This window comes from Phyllostomus discolor, chromosome 9 (genome assembly GCF_004126475.2).
Source record: "Phyllostomus discolor isolate MPI-MPIP mPhyDis1 chromosome 9, mPhyDis1.pri.v3, whole genome shotgun sequence".
Classification (NCBI taxonomy): domain Eukaryota; kingdom Metazoa; phylum Chordata; class Mammalia; order Chiroptera; family Phyllostomidae; genus Phyllostomus; species Phyllostomus discolor.
The window spans coordinates 58,650,300-58,659,634 of record NC_040911.2 but is presented as its reverse complement, the minus strand read 5'-3'; the positions used below and the strand labels follow the sequence as shown (position 1 = coordinate 58,659,634).

General features: G+C 39.9%; 1 non-coding gene across 1 annotated transcript; it reads right to left on the bottom strand.

Moving 5' to 3' along the window:
- Nucleotides 1-3,498: 3,498 nt before the first annotated feature.
- LOC114507134 lies at nt 3,499-3,603 on the bottom strand. Its single transcript, XR_003685410.1, has one exon. It is a non-coding gene; the product is annotated as a U6 spliceosomal RNA (small nuclear RNA).
- Nucleotides 3,604-9,335: the final 5,732 nt, after the last annotated feature.

The window sequence follows — 9,335 nt, the reverse complement described above, 5'->3', positions numbered from 1 at the left end:
TGTTCTAGACTCCCCTTTAAAGAACAAAACTAGAGTTGAATTATTTTCCTCAGTGAACCTCTGAGTAGGCCTAATCGATATACTTACAACACCATGTTAGTGGTGTTCACGTAAGTGTGATTTGTCCCTCCTGCAGGTGTCATAGCTCTGGACAAACACCTTAACCCAGTGGAATGAAATTGGCTTTTAGGTTTGGCCTCAAGGGCTTGAAAGTACCTGTGGGCCAGGCTGTTTCTGGCTTTGTGCTCCCACAGTGTTATGTTCTACCTAGACTCTGTTTATGTCACCCTGAGCTTGTGATGTATAACTTAAATGATTATGTGTATGTAATCTCATGTATGTTTTTTGGTTGTCTAAAGAAGAGTCTTGTATTAATAGGGAAAAGGAAGTTATTGGAAGCCAGAAAATTTTGTCTGTGCCTCACAACATGCTAGTTGTATGATCCTGGGCAAGTCTGTTTACAAATATTCCCAGGACCTTGGTGTAGTTGTATGTATATGTCTTTGTAGGTTGTGTGATGTAAGTGTCAGCTTTGTTGGTCTCTGGTAATAGGATATAGCATATTTAAAGGTATTTTCAGTGGGTAGACAAATTTAGTAAAGAGTAACCTTTGCCTCAAAATTTGGTATATCACTTGTTAATCTGATCATGTAGAACATAGTTCTTAGACTAACATAGACTATGATAAAACTTGATTATGTCAAAAGATTTTATAAAACACTTTCACATTTTTAAGGTGTTAGTATTGCTTTTGTGTCCTCGCTATTTATTCATCTTTGGAAGTAGCTGCTTTAGAAGTTTTTCTGTGAATACTTTTTTAACAATCACTTAGCAATAGGAACTTTGGGTTTTAGTAACCTAACAAAAGGAGGCCTATGAGAAGGCAGTTGTTGAGTAAGTGGGCATTCCCCAGGTTGTGTCTCAGCCTGTACTTATTTCCTGGGTCTTCTCTCTGCTGCTGACTTCTTCATTCCTTGCCAAGACCAGCACAGCTGGATCAGCAGGTCCCGGGGAAGGTGACAGGGTATTGAGAAATAGAGAGACAGAGTCAAAGCGGGGTCAGGTGGAGTCCCTTCTCTGGGATGCAGAGGAGGGAACTGTTTATTGGTGAAGTCAGGCTGTATATATTGAGTAAGTTTTGAAGCAGAGCATGAGAAAGACAAACCACAAGGCTAGGTACATTATATTTTTTAAGAACACTTGCTATTCCTTTTTGGTACAGCATATAGCAAGCAGCCAAGTCATTCTTTTCTTACAACAATCTATCAGGCAGTCATCTGTGGCCTAGGGCAGCTGTGCTGAACCTGAGGTCTGCTTCTAACTCCCTTGGCACACATTGTCCTTCTTGGCCCTCCACAATTCCTGATGTCAGCTACTATCTATCATCTTAATGCAGATAATTCCCCAGTTCCAACCCCAAACTTGTCATCTCTCACAGAGCAGTTCTATTTCTGATTGTTGCTCTGCTGTCATTTCAAACTCAGCAAGTAGAAAACCTTCTAGCTCCTGGCAAATAGCCACTTCCCAAATGGCCTACTTCTACTGGTAGTCATCACCCAGGTTCTAGAGCATCTTCTATGCCTCCATCTTCCCCTGACTGCCTGTTCTACATTGGCAAATTGGTGAGTTGCTAAGGTTTCAGCTAGCCTTCTTCCCCAGCAAGTATTGGCTAAGCAGCAGCTCAGCTCTGGTCTTGTATCAGAGGTCGGATATTAGGGATGAGTGGCTTGTTCCTTGCTGTCAGAGAGGCACTGTCTAACTGGAAGGAAGAGAGGCAGTCTACCTACAACTTACTCAGGGAGGGGAAGTATGTAGAGCATCAAGGATCCAAGGGAGAAACCTCCAGTTGCCAGGGTTCAGAGTGGTGGTAAAAATCTTAAGTAGGTTTTACTGAGGTGTGGAGAAAGGACCGAAAGAAAAGGATGCTAAAAAAAACCCCCAGAATATTTAAGGTAGGAAGAATCTCAATAAAACATAATCTGTTACCTTTGTTGAGAGAGTTAAGTGTGACTAGTAACTTTAAAACAGTTTTGAATTTGATACAATAAGCAGTCCCAGCCCTCTTTGCTTTCTTCCTCACCACTGCCTTGAGTCCTGTCTCCACAGATCTCATTGCCTCAGGGTCATTAAAGGATTTTTTTATTGTGATAAAATATACATAACATAAAACTTACCAGTTTAAGTATATAATTCAAAGGCATTAAGTACATTGTTGTGCTCATCACTGCCATCCATCTCCAGAAATTTTTCATATTCCCAAATTGAATCTCTGCACCCATTAAACAGTAATTCACCTCCAACCTTCCCCCAGCCACTGGAACCATTATTCTTCTTTCTGTTTGCATGAGTTTGACTACTCTAGGTACCTGATGTAAGTGTAATATTTTGCTTGCAGTGCTGGCTTATTTCACTTAGTATAGTGTCTGGCTTATTTCACTTAGTATAGTGTCTTCAAGGTTCATCCATGTTGTAGCATATATGAGTTTCCTTCCTTACTAAGGCTGAATAATATTCTATTGTATGAATATACCACACTTTCTTTATCCACTCATCTATGAATGGACATTTGGGCTATTTCTACCTATTGGCTACTGTGAACAGGGTTGCAGTGAACGGGAGTGTGCAATAATCTCAAAACCCTGCTTTCAGCTCTTTTGGTGATATACCCAGAAATAAGATTATTGGATCATATGGTAATTCTATTTTTATTTTTTTGAGCAGCCTCCATAGTGTTTTCCATAGTGGTTGCAATATTTTACAGTCCCCTAATGTTTTCAATTTCTCCACATCCTTCCCAACGTTTGTTATTTTCTTTTTTTTAGAGTGGCTATCCTAATTTGTGTGAGATGATATATCATTGTGGTTTTGTGTATCTCTAGTGATTAGTGATGTTGAGCATCTTTTCCTATACTTGTTGCATTATATCTTCTTCAGAAAGATGTCTGTTTAGGGCCTTTTTGAATCAGCTTTTTTGTTGTCGTTCTTAAGTTTCAGGAGTTCTCTATATATTCTAGATTTTAATACTGTGCCAGGTATGTGATTTGCAAACATTTTCTTCCATTCTGTGGGTTGCCTTTTTTATCTGCTTTTAATGACCTTTAATGCACAGATTTTTTAATTTTGATGTAGTCCCATTTGTACATTTTTGCTTTTTTTTGCCTGTATTTTGGTGTCTTATCTAAGAAATCATTGCCAATTTAATATCATGAAACTTTTCCATGCTTTATTCTAGAAGTTTTATAGTGTTTAAGTTTTACATTTAAGTCTTTAATCCATTTTGAGTTAAAATCTGTATATGATGTAAGATGGAGATCCAACTTCATTTTATCCTGTGCGGATATCCAGTTTTCCCAGTATGACTTATTAAAGAGGTTATCTTTTGCCCAATGAATGGTCTCGGTACACTTGTCAAAGATCATTTGGTGATATACATGAGGGTTTATTTCTGGGCTCTTACGCTATTCCACTGGTCTATTTGTGTGTCTTTATATCACTATTGCAATGTGGTAATAACTATAGCTTTGTAGTATGATTTGTGCAGGGAGTATGCTAATATTCTCTGTATCATTCCAATTTTAGTTTATGTGCTGCTGAGGAGAGCACTATAGTATGTTCTGAAATCAGAAAGTATGAGGCCTCCAACTTTGTTTTTCTTTTTCATGATAGTTTTGGTGATTTGAAATCCCTAGATATTCTATTTGATTTTTAAGGTGTTTTTTTTTTTTCTGTTGCTGCCAGGAAAAAAAATTGTTGCTTGGATTTTGATAAGATTGCATTGAATCAATTTTGCAGTGGATTGGTTTGGATAGCATTGACATCTTAACAATGTTGTCTTCTAGTCCATGAACATGGGGTATCTTTGTATTTACTGGACTCTTATTTAATATCTTTCAGCACCATTTTTTAGTGTTAAGAGACTTTCACATCTTCAGTTAACTTTATTCCTAAGCATTTTTATTTTTTGATGCTATTGTAAGTGCTATTGTAAATTATAGTTTAATAATACTGTAAATGAAATTATTTGATGCTATTATAAATGAAATTATTTTCTTAGTGTTCTTTTCAGATGATTCACTGTAGCGTACAGAAACACCATTGTGTTGAGTTTGTGTCCTGTAACCTTGTTCAGTAGTTCAAACAGTTATTTACCTCCCCTGTGGAATCTTTTGGGTTTTCTATACATAAGGTCATGTCATCTACAAACAGAAAAGTTTACTTCTTCCTTCCAAGTTTGGATGCCTTTTATTTCTTTTTCTTCCCTAATTGGTGGATAAAACGTCCAATACTATGTTATGTGGAAATGGTAAAAACAGACATTCTTTCTTGTTCCTGGCCATGGAATAAAAGTTTTCAGTCGTTTGCCATTGAGTATGATGTTAGCTGTGGATTTTTCATTTATGAAAACCCTATTATGTTGAGGTAGTTTCTTTCTATTCCTAGTTTGTTGGTTGTTTTTATTGTTATTCAACAACATAGTGAAAGTATTAGATACCAAGATAAAGTGTGTTGGATTTTATTAAATCTTTTCTGCATCACTTGAGATAATCGTGTGGGGTATTTTCCTCTTTTATTCTGTTAATGTGACATATTACCTTCATGGATTTTCATATGTTGAACAATCCTTAGATTCCAGGAATAAATACCACTTTATCTTGGTATCTAATACTTTCACTATGTTGTTGAATTCAGTTTGATGCTACTTGTTGAGCATCTTTGCATCAATATTTATAAGGAATATTGGTCTGTATTATTTTTCTTGTTTTGTCATTTAGCTTGGGTTTGTAGATCTGTGTATTCTCTCAATTTTAAGAAATTTTCAGTCATTATTTCTTCTTAATAACCACTCTGTCTTTCTCTTTTCATCTGGGACTCCCATGACGTGTATAATGGTCTGCTGATCATGTCCCATAAGTACTTTAAGCTCTGTTCACTTTTCTTAAGACTTTTTTAGTGTTCAGTGTTGAAATTTACTGATTCTTTTTCTGCTCAAATCTGCTGTTGAACCCTGACAGTGAATTTTTCAGTTTGGGTATTGTATTTTTCAGCTCTACAAATTGTTTGATTTCATTTTCCAATTTGTATCTCTTTGTTGATATTCTCATTTTGTTGTCATACATTGTTTTCCTAATATTTTCTTTAGTCTTTTGGTTTTCTTTACCTCTTTCCATATATTTAAGGGAGTTGTTTTAAAGTCTTTTAAAAATATATATATATTTTATTGATTATGCTATTACAGTTGTCCCATTTCCCCCCTTTATTCCCTTCCACCCTGCACACCCCCTTCCATCTGCATTCCCCCTCTTTAGTTCATGTCCATGGGTCATAGGTATAAGCTTTTTTCCCTTCTACATTTCCTATACTATTCTCAACCTCACCCTATCTTCTACCTACCATTTCTGCTACTAATTCTCTGTACCTTTTTCCCCTCTCTCTCCTCCCACTCCCCCTATGATAACCCTCCATGTGATCTCCATTTCTGTGATTCTGTTCCTGTTCTACTTGTTTAGTTTCTGTTTTTGTTTTTGTTTTAGGTCGAGTTGTTAGTAGCTGTGAGTTTGTTGTCATTTTACTATTCATAGTTTTGATCTTCTTTTTCTTAGATAAGTCCCTTTAACATTTCATATAAGAAGGGCTGGGTGATGATGAACTGCTTTAACTTGATCTGTTCTAGGAAGCACTTTATCTGCCCTTACATCCGAAATGATAGCTTTGCTGGATAGACTAATATTGGATGTAGGTCCTTGCCTTTCATGACTTTGAATACTTCTTTCCAGCCCTGTCTTGCCCATATGGTTTCTTTTGAGAAATCTGCTGGTAGTCTTATGGGAACTCCTTTGTACGTAACTCTTTCCTTTTCTCTTGCTGCTTTTAAGATTCTCTCCTTATCTTTGATGTTGAATAATGTAATTAAGATGTGCCTTGGTGTGTCCTTCCTTGGGTCCAACTTCTTTGGGACTGTCTGAGCTTCCTGGACTTTCTGGAAGTCTATTTCCTTTGCCAGATTGGGGAAGTTCTCCTTTATTATTTGTTCAAATAAGTTTTCAATGTCTTGGTCTTCCTCTTCCCCTCTGGCACACCTATAATTCAGATGTTGGAATGTTTTAGTTGTCCTGGAGGTTCCTAAGCCCCTCCTAATTTTTTTTTGAGTTCTTGTTTCTTCATTCTTTTCTGATTGGATGTTTCTTTCTTCCTTCTGGTCCACACCATTCATTTGAGTCCTGGTTTCCTTCCCATCACTGTTGGTTCTGTGTTCATTTTTTTTCTATTTCACTTTTCATAGCCTTCATTTTTTTTCCTCTAATTTGTGACCATATTCAACCAATTCTGTGAACTTCCTGATTACCAGTGCATTGAACTGGTAGCTATCATCTGATAGATTGGCTATCTCTTCATCACTTAGTTGTACTTTTCTGGAGCTTTGATCTATTCTTTCGTTTGGGCCATTTTTTTTTCTCAGTATGCCAGCTACATATAAGGGGCGGAGCCTTAGGTGTTCACCAGGGCAGGGCAACCCACCTCGCTTCGTTGTGGTGCTGTATGTGGAGGAGGGGTCTGAGAGGGAACAGTGCTGCTTGCTCTGCTCTCTGCTGGTTTTCAGTCACTTCCTTGGCTACCCACAATCAAATTGGGCCCTTCTGGTGCTGATTCTTGAGTAGGTGGATTTGTGTACATTCTAGGACCCTCTGGGTCTCTCCAGTGAGCTCTCCTGTGAGGCTGGGAGTTTCTCCTTCCACCTCAACCCTCACAGGTGTTTTCAGTCAGCGGTTTTGAGGCTTTATTTCCCCATACTGGAACCCTGGGTTGCACAGTCTCTCTCACTCCCCAGTTGTCCCTCCCAGTTTATCTGCACAGGAATGTGGGACCACTGCCTTGCCTGCCCCGGTCCTCCAGCTGCCACCTTGCGGCGAGTCCCCTCCATCTGGCTGCCCATGTCCATCCCTTCTACCGGTCTGAATGAATGTTTCTTCAACTCCTTGGTTGTCGGACTTCCATAAAGTTCGATTTTCTGTCAGTTCTGGTTGCTTTTTGTTTTTAAATTTGTTGTTGTCCTTCTCTTGGTTGTGTGAGGAGGCACAGTGTATCTACCTATGCCTCCATCTTGGCTACAAGTCCTCATCTATCTAAAGTTTTTATCTAGTATGTCCCATGCCTGTTTTTCCTCAGAGACAGTTTCTACTGATTTTTCTTCTTAAATGGGCCATGTTTTCCTGTTTCTTTGTATGCCTTTTGATTTCTTTGTTTCTTTTTTTAAAAATTGGGTATTTGAAAAAGTAGCCATTTTCCCCAGTCTTTGTAGACTGGCTCTGTGCTGTAAAAAGACCTTCATTAATTAGCAGAGTGTGTTTTAACCTCTGAGTTAGCCTGGAACAAAGGCATAAGCTCTTCTCAGGACTTCTTCTGAGCACGTATCTTCCCTGTGCTTGTGTGTGTGCTATTTTCAGTTCCCCCATATTCATAGCTGCTTTTAAATGTCTTAATTTCCCAATCTCTCTTGAACTTCTCCTTGGGCTTGAGTTGTTCTATTGTATCTCCCCAACCCCCTATCCTCTTGCCCTAGTCATGTGTGGGTCTGCAGTCAACCTATGGCTTTCACAATAAGTACCCTGCTGTTTTCTGTAGCTTTCCTCATTGGAGCTCCCAGTTAGACAAAACAGAGACCTGTCCTTCAGCAGACCCAAGACAGGTTAGGATGTTGCCAAAAGGTCTGCTGTGGGGATGGGGGGTGGGGGTTCCGCCCACAGAGCTCCCCGGGGCTGAGAATAGATCTACCAAGACATGATCTGCTTAGGGAGTCTCTCAGAGGAAAAGGGTCCTAAATATTTCCTTTCCTGTGTTTTTATTGAATTCAGCTTACACTGAGATACATAGTACGCATGTAAAACTCATCAACAGTGCTCAAAAAGCTACAGTCATGAGAAACTTACATCATTTACAGATAATAGTTGAAGAAACACAGGGATCATCTCTGGTCAGTGTTGGCTTTAGCTCAAGTGTCTGTTTCATAGCAACAGAGCAGAGCAAGCATCAAATGAAACAATGCATATTGTTTCTCTGAGGAGATTTGCCCCCAGGAGGGAGCCATCTGTTCCAGTACAAGGTTGTAGCTGCCTCTGACATAGTTCCTAGGCTGAGTCAGGCAGGGAGAGCAAAGCAGCCAAGAAACTAGGAGATTTTTACAAAAAGACTAAGGACTCAGGCTATCACAAAGCCAAGGGGTAAGGGTCTTTCTGCCCCTTCTCTGTAGACCCCTAAGTCCTTCCCTGATGACCCACTGTGACTATGCCTGTCTTAGGTCAACCCTCCCCTTTTGAGGGGTTCTTACCCATCATTGGCTAACCAGTCATCTGCCTGGGCAAAGCAGAGGGAAGTGAGACAGGCAGGGGCTGTGCTCCTGCCAGAAGGAAAAGTTCTGTCTCCTTAGTGGCTGATGTCCCCAAGGCCTTTCCACTCAGCTCTAGCCGTGGGATTCTCTTGTCTGTTAATGAGGCCACAGTCCCTGAAACCAGGCAGGATGGCTCCCAATAGTCTGCTCTCTTCCCTGCAGTTTGAGGGAAGGAACTAGGCATTGGTGCTGCTGTCTTCAGGTGGTTTCATATGGAGAGAAGTGGGGCAGGGATGAGTAAATACCACAAAATTTCTTACCATACTGAATGTGACTTTTTCTCGACTGGGCACATTTGTTTGGTTGCTGTAGATCTTTGACTATTTTCCAGAACTCCTATAAAATATTTTAGCCAGTACCAATTTTTAAAATTATTCCATGGGGGAATAAGGGCCTGTAACTCCCAATTACACCATCTTGCAGATGTCCTCTCCCCATTAAAGGATTTTAAATAGGGACTTATTTGTGTACTTGATGGAAATATGGGAGATGGATTGGGTGGAGGAGCTTCCTCTGCTGTTCTAGGTCAGGACCTGTGTTCTAGATCAGGGAGCAGTGGCACACAATAGGCTAAGTCCATTCCCTGAGGGTTTATAGCCTATAGGGGACTTAGATCTTCAGGAACTAATCCCATAGACAGTGGCATCATGACAGATAATTATGGTACTAAAGCAAAAGGGGATAGGCAGCTCAGAGACAGCATAATAGGGGTGGAGGCTGTTTAAGTTGGGGGCAGTCAGAGAAGGTGGGGACAATAACATTTCAGCAAAGGTTTGTGGATGAGGACAAGGTTGACCAGCTTGGCAGACAAGCATTCTAGGAATGCTTAATGATCTGTGCAAAGGGCCTGAGGCAGGCATGACCTGAGTTCTAGGGACAAAGCAAGGCACTACATTTTTAGAGCACCATGAATAAGAGAAGCTGCAGAGGCCCGTAGGGGGCCAGGCCTGGA